This window comes from Aethina tumida, chromosome 3, assembly GCF_024364675.1.
Source record: "Aethina tumida isolate Nest 87 chromosome 3, icAetTumi1.1, whole genome shotgun sequence".
Classification (NCBI taxonomy): domain Eukaryota; kingdom Metazoa; phylum Arthropoda; class Insecta; order Coleoptera; family Nitidulidae; genus Aethina; species Aethina tumida.
In genome coordinates this window covers 12,169,845-12,186,943 of record NC_065437.1, presented here as the reverse complement: position 1 = coordinate 12,186,943, position 17,099 = coordinate 12,169,845, and the positions used below count along the sequence as shown (strand labels likewise).

Here is a 17,099-nt window from a genome sequence, read left to right as displayed (position 1 = left end):
ACTTTTCTTTCATTGAGCCGTCAAAATGAACACGACAACCGATTTTTGCTAGCGGTAACAATCTGCGAAAAACGGAAAATTATTTTAAACACAAATGGCTTTTTGTGGTTAATTTTGTAAATATATAAATTGTACAGATTCAATTTAAATTAATAAACAAGTTTTCTTCTGAAACAATTATACAATTACAATAATCTTTCTTTTAGAGGAAACCTGCAGAAGTTAAAACAATTTCAACTTGTAAATAGAGTTGTCTACTTGACGAATAAAAACTAAATAAGAATAAATTAGCATAAACAGTAACAGTAAAATAGGATGACGTAAAACAAGAACATCAGTAACGACATTATTATTCCGTACAAGTACTTATACATAGTTACACAAACCATCTGCTGAAGCAAAAACCAAAAAATTACTAACCCCTCATCTTCGGATTCCTCCTCCGAAACGCCTCCGTCGTTTCCGTTCTCCACATGATTGGAGTCTTGGTTTTCGGTCATTTCGATCTTATTTTGTGGCGGGACTTTAGTGGGAAACTCAGGATGATTTAACGATGCGGATGTCGCGGACACAACTAAAAAACGGTACGTACGGTGTTGGCGAGTCGCGTCCTTGTGTAGACACAACTAAATAAGATTATGTCCCCTAATGCCATCGGAATCTTGTTACGTCCTAATGAACAACGGTGCTTCTCTCGTCCTTTTTCCAAATGATCAACAAAACATACACTTGATCCTTGAAACGTTCTAATTTTAAAACGTGCCGCGTCCAGACGGGATAAGGGTTGGATTCGATGGAGATTAAACGCATTAAATCGGAGCGTTAATTGGTTGATTTTCGACGGATTTCGACTTGTTGCGGTCTATCGGATTTACCGAAAACTATTCTGCTCATTTAATTAGTCGTAATTGATTGTTATCATTTACGCAGTGTTTAGATCGAGTGTAACAATCCGATTGTGGATAAATGAAACGTAAATGTTAGGTATTTATCCACATTTACTCTATTTCTTCGATACCTACAGTGTGGGTTTAATTTGTAATTCAATTTTAATCAGTAATCAAAAGATGTTTACTGTAAGATTGGAAAATACATAGAAATTTTTTATGAAAAATAAATGTTCAACATTAAATTTTGCACCTTTAAACTTACTGAACAATAGATTTAATAAAAAAATGTGCATACTAACAAATCCATAGTTAAATTATAAACCATATTATAAAATAAAATGTAAAAAATATTAGGTAATTTAAATCATTGGTTCTCAAATCTTTGTTGTTCACTGATAATGACATTTTTAATATTTAAAAACCATATATTCATGAAAATAGACCTTAATGGTAAAATTTTATCTTTAGGTGAACATAATTGTCGAATTGGAATGGAATTGAGGTGGAATCGTGTATAGAAGAAAAACTTCTTTGGCACATGTCCCTGTCATGAAATCTGGACAAATTTACATAGAACTTATAATTCGACCTACTGACAACCAATACGAAAAAAGAGGTATGTCTCAATTTCGTATTTATGGACGTTAATGCTCGACCACTTCAAACCCAAACGGTCCGAGATATATAAAACAATATATATAAAATATATAAAACATACAAAATATGTAAAATATACAAATATATAAAATATATAAATTATATAAATATATAAAATTTGTAAAATATATGAAATATATAAAATAAATATATAAAATATATAAATATATAAAATATATAAAATATATAAAATATATAAAATTTATAAAGTTTATAAAATATATAGAATATATATATATAATATACAAAATTTATAAAATATATGAAATATATAAAATACATAAATATATAAAATATATAATTATATAAAATATATAAATATAAAAAATTTATAAAATATATAAAATATATAAAGTATATAAAATATATAAAGTATATAGAATATATAAAATATATGCAATATATAGTATAAAAAATATATAAATATATAAAATTTATAAAATATATAATATATATAAAATATAAGAAATTTATAAAATATAATTATTTAATATATATGAATATGTATGCCTCATATACCTCAAGAATTTATAAATATATAAATATATAAAATATATAAAATATATAAAATATATAAAATATATAAAATATATAAAATATATAAAATTTATAAAGTTTATAAAATATATAGAATATATATATAATATACAAAATTTATAAAATATATGAAATATATAAAATACATAAATATATAAAATATATAATTATATAAAATATATAAATATAAAAAATTTATAAAATATATAAAATATATAAAATATATAAAATATATAAAATATATAAAGTATATAGAATATATAAAATATATGCAATATATAGTATAAAAAATATATAAATATATAAAATTTATAAAATATATAATATATATAAAATATAAGAAATTTATAAAATATAATTATTTAATATATATGAATATGTATGCCTCATATACCTCAAGAATTTGGAAATACAAGGTACTAAATTAAATTGTTAACTTATTTTGTTATCGTTTATAATAATAAAGTTCGTAGATGATAGAAGGTATTCTATTACTTTTTCATTTTAATTTAATATTAACTATTTAATGTTCAAACACTTTAGGGGTTTCTTTTCAGATATGATGATAAGTACAGTAAACAAAACATTTTTGTTAATTTTAAATTTAATTATAGTGATGCAAGATTTTTTAAACTGAGTGTATTTTAACAAACACTAAACTAGTGATACTAATTAATTTAAAACTTTTTTTATTTATTTTTACGACTGATTTCTGACGAATAATTGGTCAGTCAGTTAATGGTATGATCTAACTAAATTATTCAGATAAGATTGAGACAACCGTATTATTTAGTAATAAAGGTGTAAATTCTGTGTATTTGTCCTGGACTGATTAGATATTCATAGTAAAAAAATAACCAATCATGTGGCAACAATTAATTAATTAATTTATTATGTTGGACTGTCAGTATTAATGAACATGTCCAGAATTTCTCTATGTTCCCTATTTATTATTAAAAAATATCTGCTATCATATTTTCTGAAGTATAGACATATTCTTTCTACTTAATTATATCTTGGTAAAATCCTTGAGTCATTATTTTAAATACCTTTAAATACCGAATGATTATAAAAAAATGCATCTAAATTATATTATGTGAATCAGACAATCAACATTGAGTATTTTGATAAGAATAATATAATTAATAAATAGTAGATAGATTTTGAGTTTACTTGTCTTTAACATAACTTTTTCATTTTTTAAATAATTTTGGCTTTCCAGGATTCAAAACGTAATTACAAACATAAGCAATCGATTAAAAATATAAAGTATTTGTTATTAAAAAACTAAAAGACGAAAGTGGCATAAAATCCTCAAAAATTAAACTGTTCATCAGCAGTAACTCAGATAGTTATTTAACCTTTGATTAAATCGTCGTCTCAACGTAATATTATTCATCTCAATATTCATTCTGGATGCCACTTCAAGTAAAATAATAATCTAAAAATACAAATTTGCCATTATCCAAATGAATGTGTCCAAATGATTTTCGTGCTCAGCGAACCGAAATTACCTTATATAAATGTAAGAGAAATTTCTATATTTCTAAAATTGAAATTTGTTAGTCAGAGTTACTCGTCTACATTGAATTACAAATAAAAAACTTATTTCCAACATAAATTATTTAATTTTAATAATTAAAGCGTATACGCGTAAACTAAATTAAATTGCTCGAGGAAGAAAAAAGTGAACAACAAGACACATTAATTAAAATCCAATATGTCTGTAAATTAATCCCGAAAACTTACCCTAAATAAAACACGTGCGGTAACGTAAAACGTTCGATCCAATAAACGCTCCTTCCCAAAACTAGTTTAATTCGATTACGTACGTTTAAAGTTCGTACGCCATTCCCCGAAAACTTTTCTTCGCACTTCTTCACCGACTCGATCGAGTTTCATTCGGAACGAAGTCGATACCTTAACCCGTATAGAAAATTGTATGACCGCTTACGAAATAAAAAAAATCGGCAAATGATTACCTGTGCGACTGATACCATCGATGACGTGTCAATCGTACCGCAGGATTGGGTTCCAGGGCGCAAAACATCCCGCTCGGTTCGCAGGGTTTTTCACTCATTCTGAAACAAAATCAGACAAATTACCCGAAGGTTCGAATTCAACATAAAAAGCGAAACAGATTTTCCATTCATTTGTGTCCATTGTATTTCCATTGTATTGATTTACACGCGTTGATTAAAGTGTAAACGTACATGTTGGGAATGTTACAATCATGTAATTTTAACTCCCCAATAAAAATATCTACATGCATCGAACAAGATGTGGCTGATGAAAAAACAACGATCCTTCGTAATTATGATGGAAACATACAAAACAGTAGTAACTGAAATTCACAATTATTATTTTTAAATAATTAATTCAAATTTATGTTTATAGTATTTTACGGTAAATTTATTCAACTCAATTATTAATTCAATTATTTTTTATTATATTGATTGATCAAATATTTATTTTATTGTAATTGAATATTTTAATGGGGATCCATAAATTTTCAAGATTTCATTACAAACATAAACGATCTTTTTATGTTTAACCTCGTAAAATATGGAAATGGTCATAAAAAATACATTAATTAATATTAATGTGTTTTTTATTAGTATTAGTATTAGTATTAGTATTAGTACACATCGATCATGTATCAGCTTATATTTTTTTAACAGTTGCTTATATATTTGACTTTTTTATACTCCATGCTTTATCAACTGATAAAAGTTACTTTATTAATAATACAAATAATTTGTTAGACGTTTTTAATTATTTTTTTATAGAATGTACTATGATCAAACTAAACAAATTACAATTTAAAAAAAATGGTAACAGCGACAATTTTTTTATATAATTTGGAGGTTATTATTAAAAACCTTTCGTATAATTACTGGGGTTCGATCCATACATCGGCATCGACGCCTATGATTTTAAATTACTACCACCAGCCTCAGCCTGCCATCGGCGAAATTTTTTACTTGAGTTAATTAAATTACTACGGAGTGTATTGTTATTTTTTCAAGTTTCTTCTTCGCTGAACTAAAATACAAATTTAAAAGACTAATTGATCCAAAAAATCAACATTACTTCATTTCTACGGTCTACATGGATAATTCGCACTTTATTTATTTTCCATACATAATGAGTAACACGTTAAAATGTTTTCTAAATGTACACGTAAAATAAATAATTTTTAGGTTTATAAAACTTTCTTCTTTATATAATATATATTATAATAATATAATTTTTATTTTATTATTATTATTATTATTATTATTATTATTATTACAATATACAGTGCAGCCCATTTGAAAGTGAGACACCCTCGTTAAATTTGTACTTTTTGTATAAATTATCTTTGTTTCAATTGTAAAGCATGAAAGTATGTAATATAGAGTAAATGACACGTTTTTGCCCCAAAATCAAAACCTACATGTTAATTTTTAGGCATGAAAATTGATGAAAATCATACTAGCAATTCTTTTATAGAAAATCTAACTAATCCACTTGATTTAGCACCTTCTAAAATAGATTTATACCAAATTTCATAAAAAACATTCTATTTATGTATTCATTTTTCAATCAAGTAGTCTATCGAATAAATTAATAAATATGTATATATTTTCATGCTTTTTAATTTTTAAGGGGATGTTCCCCTTTCAAATAGGTCAGACCGTATGTGTAAATGTGCATTTTATATATTTCTATTCTCAATATTTGCTACTCAGTAATTTATTAATTTAATTTTTAAACAAGGTTTACTTTTTTGTGCTTTTTAACCACTTGATCACATTTTATTTTATATATAATATTTCGTTCTTGTATTATTTTACGTGTAAAATAAATATATGCATAAATATATTTTATTTACTTATGTTACTAGTTTTTAGTTAACATATTATAGTACATGTGTGTATATTAAAATTATATTTGGTATATTTTTACTCTTACAATTTGCTACTCAATATTTTATTAATTTAATTTTTAACGAGGTTTACATTTTTTTAATTTTAGGTATTTGATTGTACAGTTATTTTCCTTTACATGTTAAATAAATAATTTTTATTTTATTATTATTATGATCAATACTTACTACTCAGTATTTTATTATTTAACTTTTAAACCAAGTTTTAAACTTTTTTTGTGAATCTTAACTATTTGATTTGATTTTGTCTCATTTTATAATATATTTAACAATGAGAGTCTTAAATGTGAAATATGTTCATAATTTTTGTATTTTATATAAAATTGTGTAATTTATACTGTTACCTTATGTGCAATTTATTTTTATTACTTTTATGTCATTTACGTTTAAATTATAGTAGTAACTATTTTATACAAGGTGTTTCTAAAATGATGCTCCTGAAGAACATACAACCCCTCAAATTTATATTTCAAAAATTATTATTTTAATTAGTATTATCCCAAAATAAATTCAATATAATAAACGTTTTCCATATTGTTACAGTGACATATATTCTGGATTCTGGGTTCACCTCTTTTTCCCCAGATTTTTAAGCTCTCTGAATATTTTTTAAAACTATATAGTTTCCCACATTTTTGCATAATTTGGAAGGAAAAAGTTTTCTTTTTTAATTTTGACTATCACAACCTTTTTTGACTTATATTAGATTTAATCTTCACTTTAATTTCCTTCAATCATTAAAACCAAAATACCTCAAGAATAACTATGTTAATCAAAATTAATAGTATCTTTTTTCTTTCTAAATTGTCTAAAAAAATAGATAAAACTATCGGTTTGGGCACCCAAAAATTGCCATCAGTCCGTACTAGAAACAAAAATGTTGTGAATTACTTCTCATTTTAACAGTTTTTAATTAGAAACAAGTTAAAACAAACTAGCCCACAACAAAATGTGCAACCGTTTGAAAACGGGACAACCCTATAAAATTTGTACTTTTTGTCCCATTTTAACTACCCCTTTCTTTCAATTGTAAAGCATGAAATAATATAGAGTAAATTACACGTTTTTTGTCCTAAAACTAAAACCTACAAGATAACGTTTTATTCATAAAAATTGATGAAAATCATACTAGCATTTTTTTTATAGAAAATCTAACTAATCAACTTGATTAAGCACCTTCTGAAATAGATATATACCATATTTCATGAAAATATGCATGAGTATCATTCTAATTATGAATTCATTTTTTAGTCAAGTAGTCTGTCCAATAAACTACTAAATATGTACATGATACCTTTTTATTTTTGAAGGGTGATCCGCTTTCAAATGGGTCAAACTGTATGTGTATAAATTAAAAGTGCATTTTATATATTTCTACTCTCAATGTTTACAACTTAATATTTTATTAATTTAATTTTTAAACAAGGTTTATTTTTTTATGATTCTTAACTATTTTGATCACATTTTATAATGTTCATACTTAAATATATGTATAAATATTATATTTTATTTACTTATTATTACTAATTTTTACTTAACATACTATAGTACATATGTGTATAATAAAATCATATTTTGTATATTTCTGTACATAATATTCTAAAATACATTCAATAACTTTTTCCATATTGTTACAGTGACATAGATTCTGGATTTTGGCTTCACCTCTTTCTTCCCAGATTTTTACGTTCTCTGAATATTTTTTTTGAAACTATTAAGCTTCTCACATGTTTACACAATTTGGAAGAAAAAAATATTCTTGTTTAATTTTTAATTTAATTAATAGTATCTTTTTTTCTTCTAAATTGTCCAAAAAATAGAAAAAACCTTAGACTTGGGCACCCAAAAAATTGCGTTTCAGTTGAGCCCTTTTAATTAGATATATTTAGAAAAAAGTAAATTATATATTGATATCTGTGAATCTTAATTACTTTATTATAGTTCATTTTGTAGTATTTTATATTAATTATTCCCTTTTCTTTTACATGTGAAATAAATAGGTACATATATATTTATTATTTTATTATTATTTTTTTACTAAATATATATATTATAATGTGTATATTATAATAAAAGTATATTTTGTATATTTTTTACTCATATTTTTATAAGTTTTGGCCCAATCGTGTTTAAATTTCGTACATAATATTCTAAAATACATTCAATATAAACTTTTTCCATATTATTACAGTGACATAGATTCTGGATTTTGGCTTCACCTCTTTCTTCCCAGATTTTTACGTTCTCTGAATATTTTTTTTGAAACTATTAAGCTTCTCACATGTTTACACAATTTGGAAGAAAAAATATTCTTGTTTAATTTTTAATTTAATTTATAGTACCTTTTTTCTTCTAAATTGTCCAAAAAATAGAAAAAACCTTAGACTTGGGCACCCAAAAAATTGCTATCAGTTGAGCCCTTTTAATTAGATATATTTGGAAAAAAGTAAATTATATATTGATATAAATAATATTTATTTGGGATATTAATAAATATATTTAAGAGAAATTCATCAAGTCCGTATTAAAGACAGTCAAGTAACGCAGAAAATGTTGCGAATTACTAGCCATTGTAACAGTATTTAATTAGAGACGAATAAAAACAAACTATCCAACAACAAAATCTCGCATTAACAAATCCGTCCTTGAAAACCATACACACACACATTAGAACACACCTCCAAACAATCGTTCCATTGCACTTTCCTGTCCAAACAAATGCGACCCGACCGATCTCGTTTCCTCAATCATTTATCCACTTTTATCCCGCACTGGGCGATTAATCAGTTCCCGCTGAAGAACGTTAAGACATGAACGGCAAAGCAACATGGACTGAGTAAATTCTGCGCGACGACCACGTGTTTCGTGCGCGCAGTTTCCGTCCCGGTTCGACAGACATAACGGCACAACCGAAAGTGAATTGTGGAATTGTGAACCGTCTGTTCGTCACTGCCACAACCAATACACTCATCCATTTCGTTTATTTATTTCATTTATTTCGTTTGTTCGGCTTGCTCAGTGTCGAATTGATTCAGTCTATTTTCGATGACGATTAAACTTAATTTAGTATTCATTTATTCCTATGAGTTGTTTGTGGTTGTGTTTGTCATAAAGGAAATAAAATCATTATTATTTTTGCCACATTATTAGGGAAAATAATTAAATTATTTGTACAATTATTTCAAGTAGACGACAACGAAAATAACATACTTTCATAAAAAAAATAATAGCAGTGTGCGCTTTAATTATTATTTAATAATCCCTTTATGTCATCAACTATACGACACACAAAAGCAAAATAAGACACAACGCTGGGGCCGCAATTAAATTAATTAAACGGGCGCATTATAAAGTGAGAGAGAGAAAGAGTCGGCGTCTTTTGGCCATTGGCCAGACTATCCATCTTTTAAATACATTACATATGCTCGGAAAATATTAAATAAAAATACGTGATACGAAAACAGTGCGCTGGTAAAATGTTCAATGTCGACAGGACAAACTGGAATCATTCGTGTTGCGACATTCTCACTTACATGTGGTCGTAAAGGCAAAAACAATTCAACTGTAAAAATTAAACGTGTCGCTAATAATTTCGGCGATTTCTAATTATAAATTCGTTTAACGGTCGAACTTTACATTTTAAACAGCCCAAAGAAGTTTAGTGTCGTTTTTATTAACTCAGAGTTCGTTAAGTTTTAAATAGACACTGCACTTATTTGCAACCATAAAAATATGGTAAACTTTGGATGTGTTTAAATTAGCACTCACGGTTAATTTTAAATTTGGTTTAACTATTCCCAGCTTGTTAAAAAATAAAATATGGATGTCTATTTTTGTTTTCCTTATTATAAAATTCTATTAAAATTATTGTTTTTTATGGGTGGTAATAAGTTTAATTTTATGGGTGTGAATGATAAAAATTTAAATTATTAAATGCGTCATTTAAATGATTATACGTTTAGATTATGAGTTATTCCAAACCAGATTAAAAAGTATTACACCTATTATTTATTTATTTATCTAAACAAACGATATAAACTTTTTACAAACATTCTTTTTCGTAGAATAATATAACATGTGAAACTTTTTTTATTTAAAAAATAATTAGTTTTTAGAAAACAAATAAAATATTAAATGCTTTGTGTTACAAAAAAAGTGTATGTAAAAAGTTTTTAATGTTTGCAAAAATAAACAAATAAAATATTTATTACACTAATTTACCTTAATTTTGATTATTTGTTTGAAAATCGATAAGAATGACACTAGTTTTTGTGACTTAAAACAAATTATCAGTTATTCTTTTATGTTTTTTAGACAGCAACATTATTTATACAAAGATTTACTAGAAATATATCATGATTAAAGATAATTTAATATATAGTAAATTATATATTTTATAATAAACATTTTTTCATCTGAAATAAGAAATAAAAAAAAACATATCCTCTAACAATTTTAAGTGAATATATTTAAATATTTTGTCAAGTAAAAATGAGCCTAAAAAAAGTTTTTACTGTTTGCCAAAAATAAATAAGTAAATAAATAAATAAATTATTACATTGATGTATCTTAAGTACTGATAATTTGTTTGAAAATGAATAATTATGAGAAGTTTTTTGAAACATAAAATAAATTATGACATAAACATATATTTATATTTTTGGAAAACTTATTTCCATTTAAAATTTTAAAACATTACATATTGTTTTAATATTTTAAAAAGATGTTTTTAAATATATATATATTTACTAGAAATCTGTCTTAGTTAAAGGTAATTTAAAATAACTAATAAAAATTAAATATTATTTAAAAAAAGAGCTTGTATAAAATTTTTACTATTTGCCAAAAATAAATAAGTAAATAAATAAAACCAAAACTAACGTATCTTAACTATAGATAATTTATTTGAACATAGGATATCATATTTATTATATATCTTAGTTAATGATAATTTAATAGATCACAAATTACATATTTTTAGAAAATTTTTTCCCGTTTAAAATAAATAATAAAAAATTAAATATTATTTTAAAATTTTAAGGGACTATATTTAAATACAATGTGTTAAGAAAAAAAATGCCTGTGGAAAATTTTTACTGTTTACCAAAAATAAATAAATAAATAAAATATTACACTAACGAATCTAACTATTGATAATTTGTTTGAAAATAGGTAATTATGGCAAAAGTTTTTGAAACAAAATAAATTATCAGTCATATTTTTCAGTTTCAATGACAGCAACATTATTTATCTCAAGATTTACTAGAAATATGTCTTAGTTAAAGATAATTTAATAATCACAAATTATATATATTTGGAAAATTTAAAATTATTAAAAAAATAAATATTATTTAAAAAAGAGCTTGTACGAAATGTATTCTGTTTGCCAAAAATAAACAAATAAAACTAAACTAATATAACTTAACTATAGATAATTTTCAGCTTTAATGACAGCAATATTAATTATCACAAGATTTATTATATATCTTAGTTAATGATAATTTAATAGATCACAAATTATATATTTTTAGAAAATTTTTTCCCGTTTAAAATAAATAATAAAAAATTAAATATTATTTTAAAAATTTGTATTAAGAAAAAAAGTGTTTGTAGAAAATTTTTCCATTTAAAATAACTAATAAAAAATTATCTTGGTTAAAGATAATTTAATAGGTCACAAATTATATATTTTTGTAAAACTATTTTTTTTTCTATTTAAAATAACTAATTAAATATGTTTTTTAAAATTTTAAAAAGATATATTTAATTATGTGTTAAGAAAAAAAGAGCCTCTGGAGAATTTTTACTATTTGTCAAAAAAAAAAATTAAATAAATAAAAAAGTTATTATACTAATGTACTTTAACTATTCATAATTTGTTTGAAAATGGATTATGATTATGACAAATTTGTACGATTTAAAATAGATTATCAGTTATTCTTTTAAGTTTCATAGACAGCAATGTTATTTGTCCAGGAAACTTACTAGAAATATGTTAGTTAAGGATATTACAAATTATGTATTTTTAGAAAACTGTTTATTAATTAGAAATATCAAATATAAAATAAAATAATAATATATCTTGTTAAATAAATAAAATGGTTATTTCACTTTTTCGAAATCTGTCAAATTTCAGTATTCGACGATATTTCAGAAAAGGTTAAAGATGTCAAAGTGCAATTGCGGTAGTCAAAATTTCACGTATAAGCTGTTAAATAAGTTTTCCTAATGTGGTCTATAAATCGTCGTAACTTTTTTAATTAAAGTAAAATATCAATTATCATTATAATATTATCAAATGTCTTTTATAAAGATTACGTTAAAATATTTATTTTGTGAAATAGAAATTTTCATTTAGGAACCGGTTCTAACCAGAGTTGAATGAATATACCCTTAGTCAATTACAAGTTTGTAATTGTTGTGATTTTGGTCGCGTATAAAATTTCCACAGTGAATTTACTGATCATTCACAATACACCAATTTCAGAAACTTTATTAATTATCATAAACTCCGTAGTGTGGGTGACATTGAATAACAAATAACAATATAAACGTTGAAAAACCGAACGAATCCAAATTTGACGCGCACCAAAACACAAACCGACGGAGGCAACAAAGGCTCGTTTACTCCACGAAAACACGTTAACAAACCAAACTTACTTGTATTTCCTGCAGTTGGCCACGCACATCTTTTTCACTATCATTTATAAAATGGTTTTCTTATCGATTTTCCTTGATGGAATTACATAAAATCGGGATGAACGGGAGCGCGGAGAGCGGCGATCGGCTGACGATGAGCCACCAGCCAAAACACACTCAAACACCAACGGGGAATGTGCGCGATCCAAAAATAAACAAACCATATTTTTGTTGTGCCATGCCGTGTGCCACTCGCAATCAGACAACTTCAAATTTTCAATGGCTGGATCAATCCCGTTCCATTAATTATGTAATTCCGTTCTATTGTTCTTCTCTCGGTGGTATTTAGATCGAAACTTTTATGTAATTCGCACCGCAGACAATTGAAATATTCGAACTATGTCTTTTGCAATAGAGAAAATTGGCTCGCAATCTCACTCTTATAACAAGTGAATGGTTTATTTATTATTTTATTAATTGAAATGTTTTTTCATATTTATTACGTAAAAAGAAATAGATATTATATTGGGTTGTCAAGAAAGTTATTGCGTTTTCAACCTTAACAATAAATTGCATGAATCTCAGCTTAAACAACACTTTATTAGTCGAAATAAGAACCATTTGAGTCAATATACACAGCTACAAGAAATAAAATTTGAGTTTTATTAATAATTTTTAAAAACAGGAAAAATAATCACACACACTTTTTATATATTTATTGAAAAATATTTTTATATTATATTTGTATTTATAATTTTTACAAAAAATATTAAAAAATATTGTTTTTCTAAAAAAGTTAAAATTAATAAAATTTGATGTATTTAAAAAATAAAAATTTAAACTTAATATAAGGTATTTCAATCTCTACTACGAATAACAGCCTCAAGTAAAATCTAGATTCATCTGTAAAGTACTAATTAATGGATCACAAATTATATATTTTTGGAAAATTGGTAACTTGTTTGAAAATGAATAATAATGACAAAAGTCTTGAAATATAAAATAAATTTTTCAGTTTCAATGACAACAACATTATTTATCTCGAGATTTACTAGAGATATATCTTCGTTAAATAAAGATAATTTAATAGATCATATATTATATATTTTTATAAAATTCTTTTCCATTTAAAATAACTAATAAAAAATTAAATACTATTTTAAAATTTTAAGAGACTATATTTAAATATATTGTGTTAAGAAAAAAAAAGACTGTAGAAAATTTTTAGTTTTGGTCAAAAATAAATAAGTAAATAAATAAAACTAAACTAAAGTATCTGTACTATTGGTAATTTATTTGAAAATGAGTAATAATGACAAAAGTCTTGAAATAATTAATTGAATTATTTTTTCAGTTTCAATGACCGCAACATTATTTATCTCGGGATTTACTAGAAATATATCTTAGTTAAATAAAGATAATTTAACAGATTATATATTATATATTTTTGAAAAACTTTTTTCCATTTAAAATTACTAATAAAAAATTAAATTTTATTTTAAAATTTTAGAGACTTTCTTAACACAATATATTTAAATATATTGTGTTAAGAAATAAAAACTTTACTGTTTGTCAAAAATAAATAAGTAAATAAATAAAATGATAATTTGTTTGAAAATGGGTAATGTGACAAAAGTTTTAGAACATAAAATAAAACTTTATTCATCTCGAGATTTACTAGAAATATATCTTAAAGATAATTTAATAGATCACATATTATATATTTTTAAAATTTTAAATATATATATATATATATATATATATATATATATATATATATATATAAATATATTAAATATTTGCCAAAAATAAATAAGTAAATAAATAACAAAGTTATTCTAATGTACCTTAACTATTCATAATATGCTAAGGTACATGAGCAGGAGCAGGAATATGGGGTTACAAATTATCTAAGTCATTGTCCGATAGTTTCAATACTTATTCGAACATCTTCTACATTTTCTAACTGAAACTGTAAACTTTTTGTAGTCGCAAACCGTTGTTCCAAAGTTAAAAGTCTCAAAACACAAACTTGACCAGGAGATTTCTACAATTTCTTGTAAAAACGTTTACACACTTCTTAAAAGTAATATACAATAGAAAAAATTATTTACAAAATTATAGGTGGTGCGTTAATTTCTTGGAACAGAGTATTTTGCCAACGAGAAACAAGCTTATGTATAGAATAAATCTCTGAGGTTCTGAAAACGACGAAGTTGTTGAAGTTGTTGATTTTTAAAGAATTTCTCGTGTAGGGAGTTGAAATGTTTAAAAAAGTGAAAATCAGTTGGAAAGAGATTTGGTGAGTATGACGGATGAGGGAGAATTTCGTACTCTAGTTCGTTCAACTTCTGCAGTGTCACTTGTGCGACGAACATCGTATTTGTCGTACAGTAATCTTTTTCGTCACCATCACTCATCATCTTGTTCATGATGCATAAAAGAATACTAAACGACACATCATAACGACGGTTTTTGTAATTTTCATACAATTAGTGCGGCGTCCATTTATTGAGCTTATTGTTCTTTCCAATGTGTTTTAGGTGGTTGAAAATAGTATAATAGTATACGTTACTTCAGTAGCAAGCTCTCGATCAGTGGAGCTTGAATTGGTTTCAACTAAGGCCCTGGTTTGGTCTTTGTGAATATGAGATAGCCAATTGCCGTGTTCATCATCTTCAAGGCTCTTGTCGTGGGCCAAAAACATAACGATGTTTTTGGCCCACGACGGCCAAATCATCGGATATCACAAGCAGATTCGGTCTCTTTTTGGCCTTGCTTGAAGTGGAACAACAACATTGTATAAATTTGATTCTTATCCATACTTTATTAAAATCCCTGAATAAATGGCTATTTGACTTCGAATAAAAACAAGTTTACACATTTAGATAGAGCGAAACACCTTCTTTAAAACTATGTATCACCTCACAATCTAATCTATTAATTAAAATATTTTACACTTTTAATGCGTTTAATAAATCCAACTCCGAGAAACAACACTTTAGTCTTGTGACAAATGGTAATCGAGTTGAATTCGGATCCCGGAAAACTTGTTTGGAGTCTTGCAGTCACGATCCGACAGTTGGGACGTTGTCCCGAAAGAAAAAAAGCGTTAGCATCTGACTAAATATTTTATCGGCGACATTTCGAATGCGGAACGCGAAATTGGGCTGTCTCTTACTGTCTTTACGTGGCGGAGTTTATGGGCCGGTAAAACGGGCCTAAGGACCTACTCATTTTTGCACTCCGTTTCGCGGCTCTCAAACTTTCATTATTTCTTCTCTAAAGAGTTATGGGATCATATCTTTTTTTTACTGGCTTCTAAATAAGTTACACACATGTGCGCATGTTTTTTTCCACGGTTTGTGCTGCGTAAATTATTGAATTAATAACCACATTTTTTATTTAATGTTATACTTTTATTTCATTTATTTGGGTTCTTAAATATAATAGGCAACCACCAATAAAATAAATTGTTTAGCTCATTTGGTTCCATAGAATCATTCCATTATTTTATAAATTATCGTTGAAAAAAATTAATTTCATAATAAATTCACAAATACATTTATACTGAGAAAACTTGTTTGACGAATTCCACATTAAACCTAATTACATAAATTTCCTTTTCTACATTTTCACAAAACATTCATGAACGACATTCAATACAAAAGAGTAACATTTACATTTAACTTATTGTCCTCAAATACTATTGAATTTCCTCGAAAGATTTCCCAATAGTTTCGGAGAAACGGAAAAATGTCAAAACAGTGAATAACCGATGCATTCAATTTAAAACTTATTTATATTTCATATTTCAATCATTTGTGTTATGAAATGAAATATGAATCAACCAATAAAATAAATTTTGCAAAAGATTGTTAAAAATTATATTTATTATAAATTAGAAAAAAACTCTCACAAATAATATTTATTATAAAAATAAATTTCCAGTCATCATTTTCAGTAGTTTCGAGGAAAACCAAAAATATCAAAGCAATGAACATAAAATAACCGATGATTTTAATTTAAAACTTATTTATATTTCATATTCCAATCATTTGTGTTATTAAATAAAATATGAATCAACCAATAAAATAAATATTTTAGATCACTTGGTTTTATAGTAATATCTCACCATTTTTTAAAATATTGTTATGTGTATAAATTTAAAAAAAAACAACAAATTTTATTCTAAAAATAAGTTTCCTTTCATCATTTCAAAGCAGTGAATATATATAATTGATTATTAGTTTCACAAAACATTTATGAACGACACTCAAAAAATAGTAATATTTATATTTAACTTAGTGTCCCTAAATACTAATAAATTTCCTCGAAAGGTTTCCCATTAGTTTCGGGCAAAACAAAAGATATCTAAGCAGTGAAGATAAAATAATCAATTTTAAATTTATTTATATTTCAAATTTCAATCATTTGGATTATTA

The 17,099-nt window shown here is 25.0% G+C and overlaps 1 protein-coding gene across 2 annotated transcripts in view; it reads right to left on the bottom strand.

The window, feature by feature from the left end:
* The window catches only part of LOC109594752 (eye-specific diacylglycerol kinase), a 134,905-nt gene extending 122,088 nt beyond the window's left edge, over window positions 1-12,817 (bottom strand). For both annotated transcript variants that reach the window (XM_049964289.1, XM_049964288.1), the window contains exons 1-2: window positions 12,676-12,817; window positions 4,067-4,165 (exon numbers count right to left, since the gene is read on the bottom strand). The gene's annotated coding sequence lies outside the window, so the exon portion shown is untranslated. The remainder of the gene's footprint in view (window positions 1-4,066; window positions 4,166-12,675) is intronic.
* Between the last annotated feature and the right edge of the window lie 4,282 nt (window positions 12,818-17,099).